Below are 16,373 nucleotides of genomic sequence, written 5' to 3'. Positions count from 1 at the left end.
ATATTTGTTTAAATAGCTATATGAGCTTTATAGATATCAAACCTATTTTTAAGATACAAGAGGGATAATTTTCTGGTTATATGGTTAGCTCACAACTGCAGAAGTTTGTCTTCAGTTGGATATGCAAATTATATATTAAAAATAAAAAGATTGGATGAAAGACACCAAGTAAAACCAAATATCTTTTCCAAAAAGCTTGTTCAGAAGATTTTTTTTTAATTTTACTAAAAAAAGAATAATTCATGAAACTGCGCGATTTAAAAAAAAAAAAAAAATCCAACACAATCTTGAAAATAAAGAAGTGTTAGATATTTTAATAAAAATTCAGACTGTTTCCGGCCATTTTTTTTAACAACTCTACTAGTCAGTGCTGTAGTCTATGCAGGGGGTTTTACAGAGCTATACTATGCAAAGCTATTCTTAGGGGCAGCTACAGATTACACTGAATATGTTGAAAAAAACTAAAGCAAAATCCATCCTATCAACTCCTTTGGCTACTAGCTACACCTTTGAGCGCAATGTGCCATTATGTTGTAGCAAAAGTGCCTTTTAATATAAGCTTTTCCACTGATCACTCACCACCTTTCTAGTCTGCTTCAGATCAAATAACTACCTATGATGTTGATTATAGGTTTTTAAAGGAGTCTCTTGCCTTTATACTCATTTGGATTTCTTTTGATGTATTATGCCGTAAAAAGCATATAATTGTAGACCACTGGCCATCATAATTCAGTGATTCAGCCATCTTTTAAACTGTTTTTTTTTCCCATAGGTGTGTTTTTCTACATAAAAGCACAATGTGTAGGGATTACATTCATTACCCTGATTTAAGCAAAATCTCTCTTTGCTTCTGTGGCAGCTGCAGAAATAAGGCTTTGCTGCAGAGCAAGGAAGACTTACTGGCTTAAAACAATAATAAGCAAAAATAAAAATAACAATGAAAAAAATAATAATAACAACAAAAATAATAAGTAGCACAAAAGCTGGCTTAAAATTAGGTTGGAGGTTGACACAAGCCTATTATCCACTTCATAAGAGACCACAGGTTCACCAGATAAAATACGACATGGCCTATTTCACCAAATTCAGTGTTTCAAGTAAAATTTTGAAACCAGTAGAAAGCTTATTCAGGAAAAGTATGAATGTGTTCATCCTCGGTATAACAAGTCTGTGTTTGTGTTAGAGACCAATAGCTAATATATAGCACTGAAGGGCACTAAGGTTGCTGAAGCAAGGTTGGTAAGAGAAAAACTGGATTTGAATCACTATGATGTAAAGTTAGCAAAACAGAAATGCAAGAGGACACACAAAAGTTTTAGTATTTCACAGCAGAATAACCTCCAGCGTGGTATCATCACCGGCACTCTGTCCTTTTGTGGAACAGGAAGTTGTGTGAACAGGAATGCTGAACAACTTGTGTCTGTGCTCTTGATGTCTTACTGTTGTTATGATATGGCTTGGCTTTATCACTGCGTGTTGTTAATATGCTTCGTTGCAAAGCAGGCTGCCCCACTTCACTCATTTGCGGCTCTGAGTCTACTAACACCTTGACGCTATTAAGAGCTCTGGTATGAATCTGACCTGCAGTAAATATATAATTCTTGTTGATTGTTAAATTCATATAATTACTACAAATAACAGATTACAGTGGTCTTCTCCAGAATGTCCAGAACAATTTAGCTAATAAGGGAGGCAGAGAAGCAGTTTTGATCTGCGACATAAAGTTTTTTCTTGGTGACGTGTTGTGAAGACATGTTGCAAATGGTTGAGAGCTTTTCTTGAAAGGATTTTCCTCCAAGAAGAAGAGATTGCTCTGGCCACAATTTTTCACAGTGTTTGTGAAAAAATATTTGATTGAAAATTCTGTTGGATCTGGGATGTAGTTTCTACTCAAAACTGGAGAAACTGGGAGAGACTTCTGAAAGCATCCCTAAGACAGTGATTAGAGCAATTGCCAGTGGAGACTGAAGTTCAACAGTGCCTTCAGGAGACCTAATTTCAATGCCCCATTTTCCTGGCAAGCGCAATAACAAAAAAGCTGTTCTCATTTCATTCTGAAATAGGAGAAGTTGAGTCGCCTCAGCTATGTCAGAGGTGAGAAAACAGGAAAACATTTGGCCTCTGACAAATACTTGAAAATATAACTTCTAATTGTCTATAGTCATATGCCATTCTAATTTTGCAGAACCAAAATTCACAGTGTGCGGTTTCTTCACATTACCAAAAGTAGGTTTACGTAGAAATTATGAGGTTTCCTGGGGCAACTGCAGAAGCCAAATACTGCTGTAGCCAATCACCACAAAAAAGAAAGTTCCAGAGCCATACAAACAGACCATACCATCCTCCTCAAACCGTATTGACCCCTATTTTAACTGAAAGAGTTAAAATATTTTTGTTTTTCCAAACAATGAGAAGAAATAAGGAAGCAGTACAGCAGCAGGTAATATAGAAATTTGTCCATAGCTAGGGGCTTTGTAAGTGCTCATAAATAATACTGAAGCTAAATGATTCATCAAATATGATACCTCACTAAGAAAATTGCAGCTTGCTTTGAAGTAGAACAATCACTAGTGACACTTATAAAAGTCAGAGAATATCTTGAATTTCTAGTAGGGAATTTGATATTTCAAAGTTAACTTTGATATTTATAAACAAGATTGCAAAAGCATGTAGTCTGTCAGAGCTTAAGACCACTAGCATTATAGTAAGAAGCTTTCAAAATTTTTTAAACCTCAGGTGCTAAATCCAAGATTTATTGGGTGAATCTGTATGGACTAAGAAAAAAAAGTCTTGTCATTGAGATTCAGAACCTGACAAAAAAATACCTCCACTTCATCCCTGAAAGTAGCTGTGATAAGGTGTATCAGGCCAGCAGCAGCATCAAGGTAAAGCATTTGGAACTCTGTTAAGTGGCACTACTGCTGTTTCTAATAAAAGGAGATACGCTGATGGCTGGGAGATTCTTTCAAGGGGTTGGTTGTTTTGATGTAATTCTGTTTGATATTAACAAGGATAACCCATGTCACCACTACCAGAGGTTGTGAGCATTCCTCTAATACTAGATCAAATGACGAGTTAACCTGTCCATGTCCCTGTGGCAGCACTGTGGTATAACTCTCTTCTTTCTCCCACTCATCAGACAACCCTTTATTATCATTGTGGTGTCTGAGGAAGGAGAACTGCAGGATTGGAAAGGACAAGGTGAATATGTTAATTATGTTTCATAGCATTACAAACGTATCCTGCTGGTATTTTCTCAGAGGGATTTTTGTTATAATAATTGAATCAGTCAGCATGAACTCCTGCATGTTCATCTTGGTCACACATTTCCCAAAAAAAAAAAAAGCTTGGGACAATTGGTAGTCTTCGTGTGAGAGGCAGTCTGACTTCAGCCAGAGTCATGCTGTTTTGCAAAGAAAAGAAAGCAGATGTTGGCAGAAACTCAGAGAATGCTGCTCTGCCTTCCCTGACTTACAGCTATTTCTAGACGTTCCTCGCAGGCTTTGAGAACACCTCAGGTTGTACAGCCCTATGAAAATAATTCTTCAAGTATAAGATATGAATCAGCTCAAGCCATCAGGGTAGTGTTATGTTGGGTCACTTGAAATATATGAGCTTAAGGAAGTGAGAACGTCTTCATTTATCACTAAGGCAAGATGCTTGAAGACCTAGATTATCAAGAAAGGAAAGTGCGTGATCAAGTATAAACTTTGCAACAGAGCAGCTAGGCATACATCTCCAGGAAATGTGGCTTCTTGTTGTCAATGAGAAACTGAATGGGTTTGAAGACCCTTTACTGCTCTGTCTCACTATAAGTGATACCTTAAAAACTCCATGATTATGATTCTTTTGTGTTCGCCCCCAGACAAATGCCTGCTACACATGGATTTACACATAGATAGACAAATTTGAGCAGGTGATCAAGGCAAAAAAGAAAAGTAAGAAAGAAAGAAAACGAAGATGTCAAGTATGGATTTTGCCCCTAGTATTTCCACCGTTTCAACACGTTCCCTAATGCTGGTAAAAATTCTTTCTTTTCTTTCTTCCAAAACATAAATATTTTTATCTTATTTTTATTGTTATCTGTCAAAGGAGTTTGATATTTAACACGTACTTTTCTATAATTATGCCTAGATTGCCTTGTACTTTGGAAGACTGCATTAAATAATGAATACTCAACCTAGAAAAACAGGTGGTGCTTAAAACATCTATATGGGGTATTGCTTGACTGCTAGAGGGAAAAAAGATATGAAGAATGCTAACTCATAATGATGTAAACACAAAGAAGATAGTCATAAGTGTTTCTTGCAAGTCTTCCATGAAAATTACCCTCAAGAGTTTTCAAGCTCTCACAGAATGTGTATATCCAGACAGTCAGTGCTGGTAGATCAGCTATTATCATAGTCTTTGCTTTAAGACATCTGAAAGAAGTGTCAAATAAAGAAGGCTCTTGGCTTTCACAGTTGGCATGAAAAGTTAAAGGATTTTCAAGCACTGAAAGAGTTGCTTTCTCTTGAATCCACATCTTTGACAAGATCTTCTTGGAAATTTATGCAAGTTCAGCAGGATAGTGATCTTTGTGACAGATTTTAAATGTACAGTGGTGTAACACAGGGATTGTTCAGGGATTGTACTCTCTTCAGTACAGAATCTGCTTTGCTTTTATATAATGCTTTCTCTCTGTTCCGCCACAGATACTTTCCCACAAAAAATTGAATGCAAAATCAAGAGCCTATTAATTGGTGAAAATGTTTTATAACTGACATCACCATAGTCAATGTCTATAAAGATGGTGAAGGCTAAATCCTTTGAGTGTATTTCAATTCGCTTGCAATGTGTTTGAACTAATTCTCCACTTAAGGAAAAAACCTTGACTGTATTCAAGATATATTAGCTGATCTAAAAGTAGATACACAACGGTTACTCTACGTGTCTCTTCTGATCAGGTTCAGGTAAGTTATTGCTAGATATTGAGAGGAATTTTCCCTAAAAAGGTAGCTGTAAAAATTCAGTCAAGAAGTAAGCTACCTGTGGGAAAGAGGTACATGAAGGGTGAACACCAAGATTCATACCATGAAAGGTGCATTAGGCTTTGGGGTAGTAGGAAGAGGAAAACTTTTAATAAGAATGAGTGAAGATTGGCCACCTGCTCAGTGGGAAAGATTGAGTCTTTTCTGTATTGTAAGTGTCCATCAGAGCAGATATTTTTTGAATCTAGCTAATTTTTTAGTTTAAATTCATGAGTATATTCACCCTCTCTTAATTATTGTACGTCCAGTCTTAAGAATTGCTCTTGGTGCTTTGCTGCTTCAGTTATAGGTATATTTGAAGGTTTGAATTAGATAATATCAACAGCTGTTAGATGTACTATTTTGAGAACAATCTAAATTCATTTGCTACTAGGTTTGTAACTGGCTGCTCCCCTCCGTGAGCTACTCATTTGAACTACAATAATCATATACTAATCGTAATCTCCTACTGAGATAAAAAAAAAATGTAAATACTGAAACAGTGTATAACACCTTATCTCCATTTCACACTTTTCCATGCACTAGAGCTACCAGTATAGTTGTTTATAATCTCATATGGAAATTAAAATAAGTGTAAATTGCTGAAGTAGTGCACATGGGCAAAGTGTCAGATTTGTTGAATTACTAAGGGTTTTGCCTTAGTTCTGATTCAAAAAAAAAAAAAAATAGGTGCTAAATTATTTGCTGAGAAGCTGCAACTGTTCCCCTGACAACTCGTCTTAAGCTCATGTTGAGACATTTCTTCCCGGATATTTCAATTATGAACATTATTGCTACTTAAAAATGAAAATGAGTTTTACTGTACTGTCTTTTGGGGATTTTGTGGGGATTTTTGTTGATTTTTTTTTACTTTTGCTTTATTATATTGCTTATCTGCATTCAGACAATTTTGAGGGTATTTCTCTGCCAAAATAATCCTATTATTATGTTGGAGATTTTAGAAGTCGGCATAGTTTTAACTCCTTGATGTGAGTCAAAATATATCATGATTTGCAGAGTTTGGCACTATCATTTCAAAACCAGAATTCTTACAGGTTCACAGCATGGATTAACAGAAGTATTTTGAAGGCATTTCTAACAGAAATCAGTAACAACGTCATTTTAATGGAAGATTGCTTTAGGTTGCCATCTTGTGGTTCAAATTTGGTTGTTAACAGCAAAGGAGAAACTGATCTTGGTGTTGACAGTAATTTCCTGTTCTTTAGGTAAGGTGAAAAAATCTTCTGAAGGGTTTGAAATCTTCTGAAGATATACCTACTTCAGCCAAAAGGAAATAATCCCTAGATGAAGATTCAAATGCAGACTTGTAAGATTAATTAATTACATAAATACCCAATATTGTTATTCATTCACTAGATTACGTTGCTTTCACTGTTCCTCTACCATTAATCAAATGTTCTCTTTATCACAACTGTTTTCTAGTTCTTTATAATTTCTAGGATAGATGTTACACACTCTTGGAAAGCAGAGGGTATTGCTTGTTCAGATTTGTCGTACCTACCAAATGGTGTATATTCATGGTATATATTCATGGCCTGTTAGTATATATGGAGGCTTAAAGTTTTAGAAAATCAATTCCCACATATTCTGGACAGCAGGAAGAAAGACTCTTAGACACAGACATTCTCTTGCTACTGTCTATAGGTTTTTGTTGCATTATAAATCAATTTAGTCCAACAGAAAATTTTTATTTGTCAACTGCTGTAACAACAGCCTTTGAAAGAGGTGTAATGCAGTCCCACAGATTTGTCACAGTTCAGCCAGTTTTCCTACTATTTGTAAGAGTAGCAGATTCATTCTGTAAAGCAAAACTAGAGATTCACAGTAACCAAGGACGCTGTCTGCACTGCTTCTCCAATAAACCTATAAAATCTTGAAAGTGCTTGTAAAATACTGATTTTTTCTGTAAAACAGTGTGCTTAGGAGACAAGAGGGCTAGACTTTGTGTAGAGCATATAGCCTTAAACATCAACAAATCTCTTGCATTAGAAATTTTTTTAGTAAGATATATGTGTGTGATTGTTCGCCTGCGACTTCACAATTGCTGCAGATTTTACTAGAGGGGTTGCACACACAGCTCAGAAATAAGCCTTTAGGATGAGTGACTATGCTATAGTTTACATATGGTGTGTCTTTGCCATGTGGACAAAAAAGGTGGCTATAGAAAAAGCTTAGCTTTGTCCTTCATGGTCCTTGAAAAAAAACATACTGCTGTTCAGTTCGTTCTGAAAATGAACATGTTGATGTTTGGAGAGAATTTAATGAGCCTGGAGGGGAAGACGAGCATGGTTTTCCACCTGGGTGGCTTGCCGTCAGAGGATAGCATAATCGTGTACAAGATGGAGGGCAGAATGTCAGCAGCAAAGATCTCTGTCCTTTCTTCGTCATTCCAGGCATCCTCCACAAGCACTCCACGCTGCATGCCCTCCTCTGAGTAAGGTCTTATATGGGTTCCATGTGTGTCAGCCATTGTCAGTCTGTCACTGCCAGTCACTGTTTTAAAGCGTTATGTGAAAAAAACCAAGCTTTATTCTGTATTAAATGTGAAATTATCAGTGCCATGAAGGAAAGGTAGGAAATAACAGGAGCTGTCTTTTGAGACAGGTGATGTTCTTTAAGAAAGAATGCCAGCTGGAAGAGGGTTCAGCTTGCTCCTTTTTGGGAGCTCACAACACATCCTGGGAATTTGGGTCCTGACAGGCATAAGGAGGGGAATCATTAAGACAGACGGGAACAGAGTCAGGTAGCAGCTGTTGTGCACAGCCTGAAAATTTTTGTAGAAATCCATGTGGTAGATGAAGCTGCTGAGGCATGTGGCTTCAACCTTTCCCTCAGAAGGAATGCAATGGTACTAAGATGGTGGTGTAGAAAGGAATTTGAGACAGCTCTGCTGTCTGCAGGTGGACCAGACAGACAGCACTATGAGGCTGACACTTTCTGAGATTTCTGGTTTTGGGTTTGGTTGGGTTTTTTTGGTTTGGCCTCGTTGTTGATGTTTTGGTTGGTTTTGTTATGATTTTTTAGAGATTTTCAACTTGGAAGACAGAGAAGCCAGTGTTCTTGCTCACTGGATGTTTCAGATCTTGGAGCAATCCAGAATCTCTGCAATACACCAGCTCTTACACTACATCACGATTGTCTTCAAGATTTATCACTGTGTCTCCTTTATATGTGGTATCACAGACTGTGTAACTTGCCCTGTAGCTCAGGAAATACCTAGATATTGATAACACATAAGAATTTTTCCATAATTGTTACTGTGACTATGGAAAGCCTGGAAATAAACAAAAGCTCTGAGCAATTGGTTTAAGGAGAAGGGGAAGAAGCAGGAGGAGAAGAGCACATTTTTGCTGCTCTGTACCTAGCGGGCCTTAGTGGTTAAAGTGAACTGGAGGAGGAAAAAATATGATCTCCAACACACAGAGATAAACATAATCTAAAATACAGAGTTCTCTTATTGCATTTGGGCCTTAGTTCAAGAAAATGGCTATGATGATCAGTCTCTTATGAAATGTGCAACAGGAGATTAATGACTCCAGTGAGCAAGAAGCCCTGAAAACATGCTATGTAAGAGGACATGTTGATTCACAGAACTTCTATGACACAGTAATAGCTTTTTAGAAGGAGTGATAACTTACTGTCTCAGTAGTGATGCACCTTTTCTCACTTTACCCCCATTGACTGCAGGCCCCAAACTGCCTCAGCTGAAAAATGCTAATTACTCATATTACTGTTCAGTTTCCCTAAGAACAAGATAATTTTTATGCTCTGTGGTATCTTCTTGCCATACAAAAGGTGACCATAAGTGAAAGAGAAAACACTAAAGAATGTAGATGTGTTGGACTCAAAAAGAAATGTCTACTACTAAGCTCTTACTGACACAACTGTGGTACAATCAAATAAGTAATAATTACATATATACATTCTCCAATGTCTCAAAACCAATCCAAGAAGTTTAACCTGAAAGTTCATTGTGATACTTTATTATGTACAGCAATTATCATCCACTAGCAGAAAACTGGGATCTAATTTGGTAAGACCTAAAGCAGGAACCAAAAAGTGCTCCTTGCACACACTGCGCTACCATATTATAGTATAAATGAAAACGAAGCTTGAGCCTAATGACGCAGTTTGCATTATTTGTTCTTTCTCTGTGTGTGGTGGGTTTTTTCATCTATATCTCTCTTTTTTTTTTTTCTAAGTGCTTTCTACATTTATATATCTATGTCTTTTTACATTGTGTGCTTTAGGTCAGCTCTCTCTCACTAGTTGGAATAACTGCCCCTGTTAAATTATTACTGCTTTAAGTAAAAGGAATAGTCTGCTGATTAAAATAATTCTTTATAACTCCAGACCAAAGGGAAACATAACTTTTTAGAGCTTGAAGTAAAAGTACCAATGGTAGTACTTAAATGTTTTCTTGACTACATTTGCTCTAGCAAGGCTTCCCCAGAACTTGCTTTAACAAAATTGCAAAAATAAAAAAGTGCCTTTGGTTCCTGGCAAACACACAAAGGTTCAGCTTTTGCTGTAATAAATCTCAGTAGCCACTGATAATGTGTACTGGCTATGTACAGTCTGACTCAGAGGGAGGAAAGATATCATAATGTATTTTATTGATTACTAAAATAAAATAATTAGGAGGTGGTGAATACATTTTTTACACCTGTGTAGGGGACCTCAGTGCTATCTTGTGATAGGAAGGATTTGTTCCAAGGCCAGGTTTTATGTATATGTTTAAAATAAGAAAGCTGAACAAGAAATTTCTCTACCTGAGTGACAATGTTATTTGTCATCCTCAGTTATATGGTGTGTCTGTACAGGCATGTTGGGACCAACAGGTAGCAAAAAAAGCTGGAAGAGCATATAGGCAAGTCTCCAGCCCATGTAGTGGGGGTGAGACCCAGGAGCTGATGGAACTTTTGAGATTGAACTTATGCAAGTATTTGTGGACCATCTGCTTCATCTGCTAAAAAAAGAGAAAAATAAGAAAAAAAAATCCCTGAAATCAGACCTATCGTAATAAGCTGCTTAGAATGAGGTGGTGGCAAAAATAATCTGACCCCTAATCTTTCTAAAGAGAACTATAAACAGATTGTGTAGACTTTAGCTTGGTTTTCTGTAACTTACTTTTATGTCAATGTTTTAGTTTTTATCAATATAGTTAAAAAAAAAATTCTCATTTGTCAGTAACATGAAATCATGAATGTAAGGTAATGCATATTGTTGTCTCAATTCAGTCCTTGTGAAGCACTATTAAGTGCCAAGTCTTTCATAAGGATATCCAAAGACTTTAAGGACTACATGGTGGTTGGTAACTGTGTGTGTAGGCAGTTTGACTTCTCCAGTCAAGGGACTATGGAAACGGGCAGTTTTGTGCACAAGTGAGTAAAGAAGATTTTGATTGGGCCATGTGAATTGATTACATACACAACAGCTAATGTTGACTTTATGCAGGCAAATGAGATGTGTAAGAATCAGTGCCTTGAAATTTTATCATTTCAGTAGGATGGTGTGCAACTCCATAGTGGCTTTCAGAAATACGTGCAATATAACCCTATCGCCAGCAGACCAGAATCATTCCTCACTTCAAGAGCATTGCAGATTTAAAAAGAAAGCCAATTGCAGACTGTTTGTGTTTCAGAAAGAGAAAGAGACAGGAGGCTCTTTTATTTAAGTGTACTTTTCCATAACAAAAACACAAAACACAAGCCCTTCAGCATCTTTTTTCCCTTCTTGGTCAGGTCAAATTGGTGAGGATGTCCTTGACTATTTTTTAGTTACCTTTTTCCTCTAAAAACATCAAGTGAGCTGTCCATAAGACATATTTTTCTTGGCCATAATTTGGATATAGTAATTGAAGCTGTAAGCTTCAAAATATCATGTAATGTTATAATCAGCCACTTTTTATGTACATAACATAAGCTGCTCTTTCCTGGAAGTAAATAGGATGTCATATGTTGTCAATTTTACTTTAAAATACCGATGACAAATTATTTAAGGACTATTATAAATCTTTATGCAGCCATTTACCAGTCAGCCAGAATTCCTTTTTATTTACCTAGCAATACTTGTAATGATAAGCAGATGGAAGAAAGCGTGGGGTTTTTTTCTGTTTGTATGTCAATCATCCTTAGTATAATTCAGACCTGTTTTTTTTTTTTTTTTTGTTTATTATTATCATTTTGCAGGCCAATGAACTTAGTTGAGGAAGTTGGTTTAAAACTTATTTCTACAATTTTCTTCAGGGTCTACACATTTTAGTTTCTGTCAGAAAAACTTTCTGCTAGCATCATTGTATCATTACAGCAGTGTTAGCACATCAGTTATAAATCTTACTGTTCCTGCATTTATATTAGCTGTAAGAATTCCTTCTCTGTTGAGAATTTGCATTTAAGTTCTACATGTGCTCTTTAGAAACAGGAGTTTAGGGGTGTGTGTGTTTGTGTTTCCCCTTTCTTTTGCAGTAAAAGTGAGTAATATGGTTAAATATTTACTTTTCTATTTTTAATATTTACAGTGCTATTCCTGGATTTTACAATATAACTCTGGACACAGACCAAATATATTGAAACTTGCTCTCAGCAGTTAATAGGAAATCTGACATTACCATAGCTGTCCTCTCTTTTCTTTCTTTTTTGATTATTTTGCTTTCATATTTGCAGAAGATGTGCAATAACTTTGTGAAAAGACTTCCACACCTAAATCAGGATTTAGAAATATCACGATTACTGATAGATCTGGGGTATGCTGCTTTCTGTTTGAAAAATGCAAAGAACTTTCAGCCATGATGTCACTAAATGAAAGGCTAATGGCACCATCAGTTTCTGCGTCAGGCATTTAAAGAGATGTAAGTTTATACCCACTGGAACATCCAGCTCAGGCAGGTATTGCTCTGGGTCAATTTTGTAAGCTTTAGAGAGGGGTCAGTTTGCAGACATACCCTTCACTGAGACTCAGCCAGAGGCAATAATGGTTTCCTCTTCAGTTTACAAATGAGTTGTACTCCATGCAGGTGATGTTTATCTACTTTTTACAGTCCTAGGCACCCAGCTGTGAATTTTAGATTGAGGCTGAATATATAAAAATAACAGTTTCATGATTCAGCAATGCAGCATCTAAATCTTGCACTGAAACTAAACAGGGAAGAGAAGTTCTATGTTGGCTTCTCTGAGCATAGGTCTAGCATTTCCACAAAGATTCTACATGATAAGGTAGTTCATCTTCAAATATTCTACATGCTAAAGCTCCTTATGTTTGGTTTGAGTTAGCATACTGAGCTCCTCCTTACCTGAGATTCTGTTTCTGTCTGTGAAAGTTTCCATTACAGAGGTTTTTTTGAGACAAGTGCCTCCTTAGAACATATTAGTGCAACACATTAAGATGATCAAAGGAGACGTAAATTAGGTCAGAAATTAACCCCGTGGCCATGGTCCTAATATGCAAATGTTTTTTTAATTATTATTACCTTGTGTCATGGGTTCAGCAGCAGCCATCAGTTTTTCTCCTTCTTAGTACCTGGTGCAGGTACTTGCTTGGGAATAATACTGATATAACCCATGTTTTCAGTTGCTGGTCAGAATGTTTACCCTGACCAAGGATTCTGTGAGTCTCAAGCTTTGCCAGGGAGGAGGGGAAGCCGGGAGGAAGCAGGGACAGGACACCTGACCCAAAATAGCCAAAGAGGTCACGTCATGCACGGGGATGTAACTGGGAGCTTCCCAGAAGGGCAGGTTCTCTGCTCTGTCAGTCTCGTTTTTGGCAGGTGGTATCGTATTCTCTTCCTTTGTTATTTCTCATATCATTATTTTTATTGGTGGTAGCAGTAGTGATTCGTATTATACCTTAGTTACTGGACTGTTTTTGTCTCAATCCGTGGGAGTTACATTCTTTTGATTCTCCTTCCCATCCCTCTGTGGAGGGGGGTGTAGAAAGTGTGTGGCTGACTTGCCGACTGGCTTAAACCATGACAAATTCAATTTGAACCTTGGAACTATTTCATAAGGATGTGATATAATTTTGCAAATCCAGCTATCATCACATGTTCTGCTAGAAAACTTTGGAGGAACAGGGCATGCCCAGAGTACCATTGGCTTCCATCATCCCCAGTTAATGGATGAGCCACTGTCACCAGGTGTAGCAAGGAGCAGCTACAGGATCCTTACACCAATACCTGGAGCCAAGAACACATTTTAGACCACAAAAGCAATGGGACAGACACAGTTGAGAACTGATATATCTGGCTTCAGGGGATGCAGGGGAGGAAGACAGCCTAAAAACTAAGGTGACTGATGAATCTATATCTTTAAAGAACACAAACCAAAGAACTGGAAAGTTGACTTTGTCAGAAAAACTATTTTATGTTCCTTCTATATCTTTTCTCCAATAGAGTTTACCGACAGGAAACTATGCAGCATATTTTCTATGTATTTGTGTGAATACACGTGCATCAGTAAGTTTCAATGCATGCATTTAGGTATTTTTCTCTATAAAAGACTCACCCCAGAGAACTCGAAAAGCATTAAAAACATAACTTTTAGCCTCATGGGTCAAAAAAGACAGGACTGAAATCAGTTACATACATAAATGCACTAGGTGAAAGAGAAATCTTTCAATATTTCAATTTTTCAAGCAGATGGTAGAAGGCTCTTAGGTATGATGACTCTTCCTAGAGGTGCTAGTATATGCTGCGGAATTGCCCATACAGAAAAGCCTTGCTCATTGCAAATCTCACAGGAGCTATCACAAACAAAGCACATCAATTAATATTTGCTTATTTTGTGATTGTGTGTATGTGGCAATCTTCTCTTTTATACATTAAGGCCACGATTTAGTCTGGAGGACGGATACACCAAATGAAAGTCTCAGCATTTAGGATTCTGTTCTTTTCCTTTTTTTTTTTTTTAATAGGCATACTTGTCTCTTTTCTTTCTCTCAATTTTTTTTTTCCTTAACATTTTGTAGCTATCCAAATGTTTGGGGCTTGTTGTAAACCCATTTATGTAGCAGTTTTGTTGGCCTGATCTCAGAGTTTGTGACAGACAGTACAAGCAATGCAGCCAGCTGCCTGGTACAGCCTTATAGCTCAGTGAACAGGTCAGACTTTCAAGTAGTTACTACTACTATCAGCAACTCACAAGCATGTAAATTGTGCTTACTTGAGATTTGCATCTGTACGAAGGCATGTGTCTTAGGAAATGCATAATCCAGATCAAATGTACCCCAGAAATATAGAGGCTGCTTGTATGGGATACAACTGGAAGTGCACGTATGTACCTGTAGAAGCAGCCCTTTTAGCAGCACAGGAATAGAAGGGACAACTGGAGTCATCTAACTCCCAAAGTCTGAAATTAATCCACAGGACATCTTGGCCATGAGCCTTGTGGCAGTGCCACAGCAGACCCTCATGGGCCAGCAGAATGTGCACCATAAGAAGAGCAGAGTTACAAGGGAAAAAATATCAGAGCTGCTTCTTGAAAAAAATTGAAATTCGTGATAAGTATATATAAAACTCATGTTTTATGTCTGCAGAGGATCATTATTTCAATAAGGAAATGGATATGACTATGCCATAGCAAGGTTGTTGGTTTCATTTCCTTCCTGAAAGCTGAATGTTTCTTGTATTCTTGCAGCAAACCCTCTGTGTCCCCCCTACATGCAAAGAGCACATTCTGCATTCTCCTTGAAATCTCACTTGCGCTGCTATTCCTGTCTCTCCTTTTCGGAGAATAGGTGGTGAAAAACAAATCAGTAAAACGTTGTATTCTAGCCCAATACTTCAGCATACAAAAAGCTACTTCATGCTACAACTGAATGATACAAAATGCTTACTACCATTGCAATTTGAAATTTTCTGCCACATATTTTCTGCCAATAGCAAGTTTATCAGGTAAGTGAATACAGGCATGTGGGTCATACGTGACCTTTCAGGGGTGTCTGCTGAAAAAACAAGAGTGATGCTCAGAGAAATGAAATCACTAGGAGATAATAAATACAATGGTGGGTTTGCCTTGGATCTCTGTGGTCCAGCCTTCTGAGACACTTCTTGCAGGTAACATATTTCTTAACCCTTAGCAGTGTTTTCTGCAAGGAAAACTGGGTGTGAAAGAAGACTGTTTCATACCCTGCACATGAGTTATTAAGGGCAGAAACTTATTCTAAAATTTCCTCTAAGTTGCTGATGGAACATTGATTATAGCACAACTTCTTCAGTGAGCGATGGGATGAAGAGCTTTGACTAGTGTTGATAGAACTTAATATTGTTTCAAGAGTCTCAAAGGCTTGTGCTGTTTGGTGTGTCATTTTTCTGCAAGTTGCTATTTTGAGGAGGTACAGATAAACAAGAACTTTCCAATGCAGAAAGAGTTGCACAGTCATGCAAAAAAGAAAGAATTAAACACACCCCGCAAAATAAACAAACAAACAAAACAAAACAAGACAAAAAAAACAACAAAAAACTGAAAAAAAATGCATAAAGAAAAAAGGACAGTTTATGTAAATGATTGGGAGAGGGAAATAATTTTTTTCCCTTTTTGTTTTAGATTTTATTCATTCTTCCCATTTTCTTGCCATAAGGAGGATCCTAGTGTCACCAAAACTTTATTTCAACCAACAGTTCACTTCTAAAAAAGAAACAACACAACTGGAAGGCAGATTAGCGGAGGAAACAGCCACAAAAAGTGGAAGCCTGGAGATTTCTTTGGAAAAGAATTCTCTACTTCCATTGATCAGGAGAAACTTAGAAGTGTGTTAATATAATTTAACATCTTGTTCATCTAACTAATTGGATTAACTTCTTTGCAATGTCTAATCATTCCCAGCTCTAGAAACACTATATTTTACTCAGGGATGAAGTTTGCTGACTACTGAAAAACTGAGTTCCCTTCCCTGAGCTGCCTGATGCACAAACACGTTTAGACATGCTGAGAGGAAAAGAGCCATTAAAAAATCATAACCTCCCATGAAGAGTGCAGGTTTGGGAACCTCAAGAAATGCAGGCAGTGCACTAGGTCAAGCACCTGTGATTTTCTCTCTTTCACCTTCCATGAACTCATTAAATCACTTTGCTTTTCTGAACAACCTCAGTGCTTTCCCCATTTGAGTACAGCAAGTACTTCCAGGAAGGAAAAAAGTAAACAAGTAAAAATTATTTCTTACCAGCATACATGAAGGTAAGAATGTACTTCAGTGTTGGCTCCGTTTATTCCTTTGGAAACTTGTGAGAGTCAAACACAGGATTATTGCATTATATTAGGTTACAGACAAAGAAATTCTATTAGTGAGCATTTTTCTCTTTATAAAAGTGGCATAGACAGTAACCTACAATGGAATGTTTGGGTTGTC

Source organism: Psittacula echo (assembly GCF_963264785.1).
Source record: "Psittacula echo genome assembly, chromosome: Z".
NCBI lineage: Eukaryota > Metazoa > Chordata > Aves > Psittaciformes > Psittacidae > Psittacula > Psittacula echo.
This window is presented reverse-complemented; position numbering follows the sequence as displayed.